Source organism: Dermacentor variabilis, chromosome 4 (genome assembly GCF_050947875.1).
Source record: "Dermacentor variabilis isolate Ectoservices chromosome 4, ASM5094787v1, whole genome shotgun sequence".
Taxonomy (NCBI): Eukaryota; Metazoa; Arthropoda; class Arachnida; order Ixodida; family Ixodidae; genus Dermacentor; species Dermacentor variabilis.
In genome coordinates, this window is record NC_134571.1 from 32,732,778 (window position 1) to 32,744,801 (window position 12,024).

The following is a 12,024-nucleotide window of genomic DNA, read 5'->3' on the forward strand; positions in this document are numbered from 1 at the left end:
TGTTAGCCAGCAACAGAGACACTCTGGTAATCACGGCGCCGGTCTTAAGCGCCTTCTTCAACGTGCCACGGAAAAGCACAGGAGCCCGTCTACATCAGTAAGAATTGTTACAGAAGTTTTGAAGGCTTTGTTCTGACGCGCGTCGGCAGCACACACTTCCGAAAGCTCGTAGTAATGCAAGTCCAAAGCTCGCGCGTATCTGCACCGGCGAAGTGATTGGAGACGCAAAGGGAGATGGCACACCAACATGGCTGCAACTCCGGCTTCAAAAACACGACGTCAGGGCCTCTCCCATTTTGTTTCTTTCCTACACGCCTAAGGAAGACGCGTGTGCAGATTCATTCTACGCTGCGCACGTGCTGTGTTACGTGCGGTACGTTGGAGTTGAAGAATCCATATCTTCTATGGTGCGGAGAACATACACGAACAGGAAAGCGAACGCGTTGGTGCCTGGACATTCGAGCCACGCCAGCAGAATAGCCGGCAGTATCCCAAGACAAACCAGCGCATACTTTTTGCTTACTGTAGCCATGGTCGGTGCACCCGCCAGCACCATTGTCACGTAGCTCGGAGATATAGCGACGTGGGCGTGATTGTATGCGGCATTTTTGCTGTTTTTGTTCGCGCCTTCTGACATTTGTTTTTCCTGCTAAGAAGAAACAGCCCCTATATATATGAGATACCCACCAGCCCCTTCTCTCTCAACTAAAGTACATGCTTATTTTACTGTTTTGACTTCTTCAACGTACTCTGACACCGAACTCTATCGCTATGGTTCGGGAGGCGATTTCTTGTAGCAAGGTAATACACATACGGGTTATTTTCCGTGCTTTTATTCCGCCTAAGAATTTCGTATTTACTCGGATAATATTCCTTTTTTTTTTGCTGGCGCTTGAACATTTCTTTTCTATTGTGGAAAATTCATCTATTCAGTAAGAAATGAGCAAGATTAAAATGTAAGGCAAAATTGATTGTGCTAAATTCTGTTGTTGAAGGATTTTAGAGGCGGTGCATCATTTTAGTGGCAAACAGAGGCCGATCATTCAAAACCGGATATGGGCAAATATAGAAGAGGATAGAATCACTGACTGCTTGTATTGAGTATGGAGCACTGGTACCGTCGCGAGACAAAGGATCCAGAGCAGAGCCAGCAGCTGAAAAAAGTGAACTTTTTTTTTGAGTTGTAAATGAGATGGGCACTTGCATTGGCGTAACAACATCATGTGCAATTGTCACATCGTTACACCGCTACCTGTTTAGCCGGTGAAGTTATAATAATTTCAATAGCTTTATTAAGGCCCCGTACTCGTGGAACTCCTGCTTAAGCCACCACTAAGAAATTCCGGCAGAACCCACCTCATGATGACTGTCGGTGTTAAAGCGATTAGCATTCAAGCAATAAAGCGACATGACGAGCTCGCAGGATTACTCGTTTTCGATAGCGAAACTGAAAAAGAAAGTGACACACCTAATCGTCACCGCCAAACGCGTCATGCACTGCAGCCCGGCTCCTCTCTCACGCTTCCCTCTAGCCACATTGTGCCATCTAGCGGCAGGCAGGCTAAGTCCGCGGGAAGCCCACCTCTTTTTGCTTGGTTTCACAGATGTGTGATGTGACGATGCGCGCTAATGCTCAGCATTATTGAGTCGCTGCCAGCGTGCATTCGTCGCACGGCGCTAAAGTGTTGGGCTGCTGTACTTGACGAACCGTCGCGACAGGGTTTCTAATCGTCCCAGCACTATATTGAAGGATTTTTTTTTATTGAAGAGCGGCGCAAAGGGGCTAGATAGATGCACCCAAAGTGTCTGAAGTATGCTAAAAGTGTTATTCGCATTAAAAGTGTTGGGCATCTAGGTGGAAAACCGTGTTTTACCTTGCTACTTCGGTATTGTCCGTCGCTGTCCTCTTGCTTACAATAACTGCAAGTCATGTGCTCCTGAAAGTACCTTGAAGCATGATTTATTTGACAATCCTTTCCTTTTCTATAACAGGCTCGCCATCCGTACTATCTTGGTGCACTTAGACGACAACGTTTTAACAAAGAACGAAGTCCCTCACAACCATAATCTCCTGCAATCCAATGTCACAATGTCACAAAAGTCACAAAAATAGTGCTGGGTTTCTTCAGACCTCCCGACCTTTATGACCGGTTTTAACCATGTTACAAACTTTTAAGCGTATGTGTTGTGTGTGCATTAACTCTTGCTCAATGATCATCATCTTTTCTGTCTTCTTTCTCTTCCTTGTTTGGGCATAGTAACCAACCGGGCTCAGCAGGGCTGACCTGCCTGCATTTCTCTTATCACTGCTTCGTCTTCCTCCTGATATTTTGATCAAAGATCAACTGCTGCGAAATTACACTTTGACTAAATTTGGTACGAATGTATAGTGTACTATACCACTGAAGCAATCTTGAAATATCGCAGGGCTAGTAATTGTGTAGTTTGCTTGTTGGCAGCCTTTAAACAGCACCTATGCAGACGACGCATGCACCTGGCGGTTGTCGCTATGACGTAAGCCCCAGGCCTCTACCTCCGAGATATTACAGCTCGCTGTGGGCAGCTGAGGGCGCCTATTTATCTCGGGGGTCATGCTGAGAAGGCACACGTCCTGGGACATGCGTCACTTCCGGAGAGCGGAAATTGCGGGGTTTTCTTTCAGATTCGCTATGAAAAAACGGCTATTTTTTGAGATTTTGTCGTGACGCTGCTGCTCGTATTTCAAACGTCGAATTTGCACGTAGGCCTCTCTATATCTTCGATATTTATAACTAGGCTTCGTACATGCTCCAAAATTTCGTTGCTGTTTATTAAGACGTGGATCTCGTTATAAAAAGGCCTTGGAGAGAGCGTGGTGTGGAGGAAGAGCGGGACTTGAGCTGTAGACGTTTGAGCGCGTAGACGTTTGAGCAACGACAAAGCACAGTGCTGTAATATGGACCTCGATCATCTAGAAGAGAGCACAGTGCAGCTAGCGCTGAGCGATGGCGCATAATACGTGGGGTGGGCGATGGGCTGCACGAGTGACCATTGTAAAAATCCCCCTCCATTCCACGCTGTGAAAGTAGATCTACAGCGAAACCGTTGCCGACGTTAGACAAGCACAACCGGCGTTAGACAGGTGCCACCACCCCAGCTGACGTTAGACAAGCATCACCACCACTAGCCACGTACGTCGCGCGCGCACGCAGGTGTGCGGAAGTGCAGCATACATTCTCATTCTTCTAGGCACTCCGCCAATCGCAAGTTCCTTTTTGAACTAATTGAATCGTTTGAAAGTAAATTGGGCAAGAAATTCGTGAAGTACAACTTGCACACAAGCTGCGGCCATGATAGCTTCAGATTGTAATTCGAATATAGCAGACAACATTGTGTTACGCGGAAACTGAAAGACAAAGCCCCTTTTCAGCTCCCGTTTGAGGTCTGTCTTAGTGGCTGCGGCCGCTAGGTGGTGGTATTGTTTTTGGGTGAGCAAGAGGTTACAAAAAAATTTGGAGGACGCTTAAGCTTCGCCTTTAAGAGTGGAACGTGATAGCGTTCAAAGACCCCTCACTGCTTTTCATGCTTCCCGGCAACTGCAGCTACTGTAATCGTAACATTTAGGGGGAAACACTGGCAGCGAGCGCTATGCACGAAGGCAAGCTTTCTGGTAGAAACACGGCCTCTTGCTTGGTTCGATCTCCTGTTCTTTTCGCACTTTCAATATTTCACTCTGAGAAGACATTACATAAAATATATGCACTGTCGGTGTTTATTCCATTGCATTTGTTTCTGGGCTGCCGTTCTCGAAATTCCGAGGAATAAGTCTGTAAGGAATGAAAGACAAGGGGCCCTATATAATGTAAAGCTATTCCAATCCGTTTTTATTCCAATCTCCTGACGTCAAACTTAGGTAACCACCGACGCAAGCATCGGGTGGTAACCAGCAGCGTTGTTTGAAAAGCCCAATAAAACACGCTTCTTGTTTATTGGATGTCACCTTCTTTTACTTTTAAAGCGAATAACATTGCCTACATTGAGCAATTTTTCTTATCTAAATGGCTGAGAAGAGGCGAGGAGCGCGCTCAAGAGGAGATAATTTTGACGGGGCGAAGCCAGCACAGTGAAAGCAGGTAACCGGATGAGGGGTGTGGTGCCGGCATCTGCGATTGGTCCGTTCCCGATTACTTAACTTGAGGTGGCTGATCGAAAATCGCGCCGGCGCACAACGGAAGGTTAAAAATTCCGCTCAAACGGATACTGAGCAAATTAGACTTGGTAGAAAAATGTCATATACGTGCTGAAAGGTCTCGATAACGTTATAGGGTCTCGCAAAATCTTTTATTATACCCAAAAAAGTCCATACTCCCCGGCAGCTCCGAGAACCCAGTGCCACAGCGATCGGCCGGCAGCCATCTTCTATTCCTTTCGGAACGAGGCAATGCCCGGTTATTCAGAAAAACTTTCAATTTTGTTCGGCATATTAATGCGTTTTTAACGCGTACACGTCACTTTGACGCGGTGAGTTTTCACGGTTTTATGACGTCGCGTTATAGACAGGCAAAGTGGGTGCAGCAAGAAAAAATTTGATCAACTGAAATTGGTCAAACAAAGCCTTTTTCGCTAATGGTGAGAAAGGCATCGAATCCGAAATTATTATTTATCTTTCGTTAGTCTCTAATCATGCGTAAACAACGTGCACATGCCATATCAGATAGGGCGTTCTCGCGGTTTTCGTGATGTAGCGTGACAGATAGGTGCATGGGTGCTGGCTGCAACATTTTTTGACCAATTGTGGAGGGCTGATTGCATAATTGAAATAGAAAAGTTTGGCACAGCGCTCCATAATAGCGTCCACGGTGTGAGCAACTTCGGTGGCAGAAGAGTGGTTGGGTATGCGTGATTCGGAATTTGGTCCGAAAATTTTTTTCCCGAAGCGACGTCCAGCGCCGTACACGGGACGCCGATGCCCGATTTTCTGCGACACGGGGCCCTTAACGCAATCGCGTTAAAATCTCGAACATCAGGAGGCTAAAGGCATCGCTGTAGAAGAAAAAATCCTCAGTTCCGCTCGAAAGGCGAGGCATCGATTGCGATAGTAAATTAGTAGATAGCTGTACGAAGTAAGGATGGTAGTGTTATCGGCCGTATATACTTAGAAACATTCGCTTACTAACTAAATTTGCAATGATAGAATGTGTAAGAGTGACTCAACGAGGACATAGAAAGAAACAGACACAAAGAGATAGCGCTGTCCTTGTGTGTCTGCTTGTTTCTACGTCCCTGTTCTGTCGCGCTTGCACATTTTATCATGGATTCAAACCAACTAGCCAGTCAAAGTGTTTTAACTAAGTTAGCCAGCACGGTGTCACACGGGCACAGGCAAACATGAATACATCTTGTTCGATGAGCGCGGAAACTCGCTAGCGAAATTCTAGAGTGAGGAATCGCGGTAGCAGCAAAGCCCGAATTGACCTTCATGCATCTCTCGCTTCAACGCGAACGAAACATCCAAAGCCCAGCTCACACGAAGCACTACGCGCACCCTGAAACCACCGCAGATCGCTTTTAAGATGAGGCCCGCGCCGGCGCACATTTTGGCCACGTCGCAAATCGCTTTCAAGACACACGAGCGCCGGCAACGCGTCCCTACGGAGTCCGCGAAAGACGTGTACTACGGCGTCCGCGGTTCGCGTGGCTGACGCCATAGCAGACGCCGCGGTTGTCTCCACTCGGTACGGAGCGGCGGGCGAGGAGGATATCGAGGCTGCCCTGGTACGGCTTCGGATCAGGCTGAATGGAGCATTACGACGCGTCCACTTCTTCGCTTAGGCAGCCAAACGCGCTGCGGGTCTCTCGCCTTTCTGGAGACGTTGTGGCCCTGCGCACGGTCATACAAGCGCCATCGACGTCGTGACAGCACGACGACGACAACAACGACGGCGCCAACGGCACAAACGCGTCCCACGTGTCCATATAATTGTTATCACAATAAAATATTACGCAGAGATGTGCTAGTGGCGAATGTTTGAGACCATAAATCAACTATTTACGCAATACCGCTTCGAACGAACGTGTGACAAATATGATGATGAGAGCCAAGGCGTGTAAAAAGAAAGCTTTCTGAATGTGATATTTCGATGCAACAAAACCGTGATATCATCATTACATTAGATAACAATTGAGTGGGAGGAAACTACTCGCAAGAATGGCCGTGCCTTACTAGTCACGCAAGCTCTAAAAGTTTATCAGGCTGTTCTGGCAGTGCAGCACAATCCCCAATTCGCAATGCCTAAATTGTAAATCCAAGCTAACATCACCGCGTGTTCATGTAACGTCGTTCTATAACTTTAACTAACGAGTAGGCTAGTAGCGTGAACTTGAAATAAAGGACTGTAGTAACTGCAGGAAGTGTGAAACACTTCATCAATCCACAGTTGGTTCTCTGAATTGCCGAACACTATGTGTGGTGGATCCGATCAACGAACGAGGGAAACCACTGTAGAGGTTTACCGTGATGCGAAACTAACGTTTTATAATAATGAAAATAAATTACACCGAAAAAATTTCAAGCCGCCTTTTCTTTAGGAAAAGCCAAGTTATCAGTGGTGGCCAGAGCATCATTATAAAAAATACTGACGATACAGCACACTCGACGACGATAACGGCCACTGAATAGACTTTAAGCGCTTATACCACTATGAGCATTTTAGGCGACCGTTCTTACGCGTTGTCCAGCATTGAGTATGACTTATAGGTAATTCTGTCGTAGGACATTGAGTAATTTTCCTTTCTAAATGTATCGATATACTTTCAAATGCATTTTCCCATAATCTATATACGACCTTTAACTTCGTGACTTTAGAAGACGAGTAATATTTTACAGTTTGCAATGATTCTGTCCTACTTATGGAATTGTGTGTGTGCGTGTGTGCGTGTGTGTGTGTGTGCGCACACACAATGCCCTGCATGGTGATTCTTGAGCGACAACTTTGTAGCCAGGCCTTTCACAGCAATTGCAAGCATACACCGTACTGAAAGCTTGTTCTGCGAGCAACCGCTTTTGTAGAGATCACCGAGGAGCGTTTAGTAAGCGCGGTGTTTCGTTCATTCGAGGATCGCCGCTGTGCTCCATTCAGTGGAGTCGATGCTTGAGAATAGGGGGATATAAGTGATATACAAGAAAGCAGACGAGTCGGAAAAAGTCTATATCCGTATCGCCGCAGCAGCTTGTTTTATTCATAGCCGTGTTTTACCGCAGCCGTGTCGTGAATCCGGAGATTCGAGCCAAAGGTTCCGTCCTTGGCAATGCTTTTTACCACAGGTTCAAGGCACCTGCAGTGTGATAGCAGTTTTATTTTTACCATACTGAAGTGAAGGAAAAGGTGATTCTGAATTGATTCTGCTGTATTGCGCTTTCGAAGTGCACAACCTTGGCGCTTTGAGGTGGCGGATCAAGCTGCATTAGGTGGATGCGTATCGATTGGAAGCACTCCCGACTTAGTGACAGAGTTCCTCCAAGTAAGATAAAGTTTTGAGAGCCACGAGGAATGCAGACTGCCTCTTGCTCTCCTGTTCTGCTTTTCCGACTGAAATTGACCAATCGTCTGAAGACGCGTGGAGGAATTTTCTTGGTCTAAGTTGGCACTCCTTGGCTCCCCTTCCTTATATTTCAAACACGCTTTCGCCATTTGTTGGCAATGTTTTCAACAATGCCTTTTTAACAAGCACTGGTACATGACGACGTGTACTAAAGCGCGAGCTTCGCGCACAAACTAAAGTTTCAGCACCGTTACACTACTGTGGGAAGATTTCCCGCAAAAGTAAATCGAGGCATAGGCATGCGAACGATTAGTCGTTCGTAAGGAAACCTCAGCTATAGCGCAAAATTAGAGCTTGGTAATTTGTGTGGGACTTTGTGTACCGAGCAGACTTTGAAAGTGGTGAGGTTTGCACATGCATTTTGGAGGGAACATCAAGCACTACTGCAGCCGACGACTATGGCATTGTGCGCATTGCAAATAAAAAAAATGTTTTGGGGAAAGTGGCGTCATTATTTAAGAAGCAAATAAAATGAAGGAAGATAATGGTGTCCGCTGCGATGACGCGTTCCTGTCGCCGCAAACGAGTTCAGAATCGGAGTAATCACCAAATTTTGCTAGTCTTGCTTATTTTTGTTTGTTTGTTTCTTACTTGCTGGGGGAGAGCCCTTATCATCTTTATAATAAGACCAATCCCGGTTTTGGGTAAGTTTTATGCATTGATACTGTATATACTGTTACCATAACGTATACTTCTATGACCAAAGACCGAAAAACATAGGGTTTAACTGAACACACATGAAGGGATCCAACGAATTAGAAGTGTAAACAGGAAGCATCAGAATCACCCCCGCTCTAATTCAAGCTTTGCCATGAAATTAAACGCTATCGACTCATATTTTCATTATGGTGGGCCACTGCACGTCTGATGAGTAACATAATACGTTTTTGAGGCCAGTCAAGGCGTGAGTCAATTTCTTTTTGTCTTTTTTCTTTGTCTTCGGGCTTTTCAAAAGTCAAGGACAATTTCTCGTAGCTCCAAGAAGACTTATTGCTCAATTGCTCAAAGCTGAAGAGGCGAACACTTTGTCAGGAGCTCGGCGCATAGCTCATGGTGCAGTGAGCAGTGCTATTGCGAGTTCGCACTACGGTCTAAGCCCTCAAGGGGCGCCGCCATCGATTCCCACAGCAAACACTATGCATGCGTTTGCTTTCATGGTTCAGTAGACACGTGCGTTCGAGTTTGGAAACAAAAGTGGCAGTATGACAGAGCTGCACAGGCAGATACTGAAGCAACTCGCATGGTTGATGGCTTTCAAGCAGACCCACTCTGCGCTGGCCTACTGTGCAGGCTTCTGTTAGCCATTAGCCAATTCAGTTAGGCATTAGTTATCCACACTCCGAAATTTTAGCTCATGTGCTTTCAAGCCCCTTCCCTTTGTACTATGGCTGCCGTTTCTGGCTTGCAGTATGACTCACAAAGGGGTCTGCATTCACGGTATGTTCCCCCTTCTACAGTCGGTATAGTTTACTGCACACGAGGCGCACTTGCAAAGTGGGAATCGATGTTTGCACCGGCTTCACTCATTAGTTATTTCATGTTACCTGGTTTCTTTGTGAGAGCATCCAGACAGGCGGCAATGACTGTCCCGGAGCAGTCGGTTTTTTTATGCGTTCGTTAGCGAACCCTTCATTTTTTTGTGTATGTAGACGTGCGGTGAGGTTCAATATGTGAAACTGCAGGGCGTTTACATTCTTTGAACAAGTAATTCGGGATTGTATGCCAAGAACACATGTTTCTTTGTTCGTGAAATATTTTGTAGTGTATAATTGTAGGTGCGAAGAAACGTCCACGGTGCCGTGATAAAAGTCGGTTGGTGGTAAACGCACGGGCCTGGGCCTGATATATTATACGAATTAAAATTCAAAGACGGGCGACAATAGAGGAAGCCACTTGATTTTTTAGCATTTCCACCCACATTGTGCCCAACCTAAGAGCCCACAAGGTTAGACGTGTGACTCGACAAGGCAGAACGGGCGTTGCTGATCAGCGCCTGACTGAATTGAGAAATTTAGTGGGCGCGCACGCACGCACGCACGCACGCACGCACGCACGCACGCACGCACGCACGCACGCACGCACGCACGCACACACACACACACACACACACACACACACACACACACACACACACACACACACACACACACACACACACACACACACACACACACACACACACGCACGCACGCACGCACGCACGCACGCACGCACGCGCGCACTTAATAAAAGCCACGTTAGAGAATAGTAGAGCCATAAAAAAATGGTTAGAAGCTTTCACAATCACGCAGAGTGGTACTCCCTAGCCTCACTCTATAACTATAGCAAGGTCTTCATGATAACTTTAAATCTGTGCATGCATTGTACAGAGTCAGCGTATGACCTGTGAAAAGCGCAATTACTCTGCACATGGTTAAATACACTAGTTAAAAGCAGAGCGTTCATGAAGTGTGGTGTGGGATAAGAGAGCCCCTAAGTATACAAAATGTCAAATGAGATACGACAATGTCACTCATCATGGAATTGTTGCGAGGTAAAATTTGTCACTAAATTACGCTATTGACCAAGTACTAATGAAGTTGCCACCTACAAGAACATAAAGCAAGGCTTCAACAGCTTCTCTTTGTTTATAGGGACAGGACCAGGGGACGAGCAATCTTTTTTAACAGAAAATGGACCTCTGTCGAAGGCGTCCAGACGATTTCAAAGTGTTTGCCCATGTTGGTCGAATTGTGGACACTCAATAAGGATGTGTTCTACACAGGCTTGCGGGGTGCCACAGTTTACATGGTCTGAACAGGGTCTTTCCCGCATACGGCACAAAAAGTGGGGTGTGTACACTACATCGAGGCGTAAATGATAAAAAGGTGTGTGTAAAGCTAATTCTATTTTGAAGTTTCGCGAAAAGTGTAATAAAAGGTCGATAGGGTACGAGAAAGATTATTTTGTCCATTCAACGAACCGCATGGCCTTTGATAATCCGTGTCTCAGTCACTGAAGTGTTGCTTTGGCGTCGGTTCCAGCGAATGGTAAAGGTGTGAGTTTCAGTTTCAGTTTCAGTTTATTTCTTGAATAAGGAGGAGATATACATACTTACACAAGTATACAGAAGGAGGTCCCAGAGCATGTGGTTCAAAGGGGGCCTCCTGTCAGAAAATATACACATGAAAGGAAATACACAGCATAAAACAGCAATACAGCAGTCACTAGGTTGAAGATTATACAAAGTAAATGTAGTAAACTGGAAAATATTATAAAGTCAATAGGTAGTTGTAGAATTAAAACCGTAGCTAAAGGCATTCGCAACAGAACAAACCAAAAATACTTATATAGAGTACAAATCAGGAAAAAAACTAAATAAAAAGGAAAAAAACGGAAAGGAAATGAGCAGGAGTGAAGTGAATAGTTTAGATGTGTGGATTATTTTGGCTATCAAGTATAAACACGAAGTCCAATCAAATCATGCGCCACAGCAGCTATATTGTCCGCGATTTCATTTCCCGTTATTCCAGTGAGGCCTGGGACCCATTGTAAGCCGTTGTGATGACCAGAATAAGAAGCCGGGATTCATAAATTCTTAATTTTGTAGCAGAGCGAGGAGTTTTCACTACGAAAATAGCATTGAAATAGTGCCTGCAAGGCTGCTTTGAAGTCCGAATGGAATACACTGTTTTGTGAGAAAGACAGTAATTTTTCCTGGCTTCACATGCTGGGATGTAAAATGCAGCAGTAGAACTGACATCTGTCGTTACTGCATCTTAAAAGACAAATATGTGATTTTCTGCAAAGTAAAACATTTTGCCTGCAATGGATGAGCCGAAAATCAAAACGTTCCATCAGTATCACTGAAAGTGTCGTCAACCTCCAAGGAGGATGATTAAACTCGGCCAGTATGGTACGGTATTCTTGAGGAAATGAGCTCCGTAGTGCTCACCCCATAGCGCACTCCTCTGCATTAGCTTGCTTCCTAACGAATGATTGCTGGGTGGCGATGGCAGACGGAAAAAAAACGGCGGCACATTACCGGTGCGAGAAGAGTCTGGATACCTCTGCTATTGCTCAACGTCAAACGAGAGACTCACAGTCATATTCTGAGACTTCTGGCTATTATGTTTGCTAGTCTTAGTTCATTATACTTGAATACAATTATGCATCACAGACAAGGGGTAAGTAATAGCTTGGCGAATAAGTGCAATGTGTCATCTCGTCAGAGATTCGGACCTGCCTCCACATTTAATGCTGCTTATGCATATAAGCATACTAAAGATGCGGTTAGCGTGCCCTTCAAGATAATATATGTAAGCATTCCACAAAAGTGATCTGTCAAGTATTACGACAAGTGTTGGCAGGAAGGAACGAGAAGTTTCTACAAAACCCAACATGGTGACAACTCTCCCATATTGTAGGGGCATTCAGCTGCGGTGGCTTTTAATTTCAAACGAA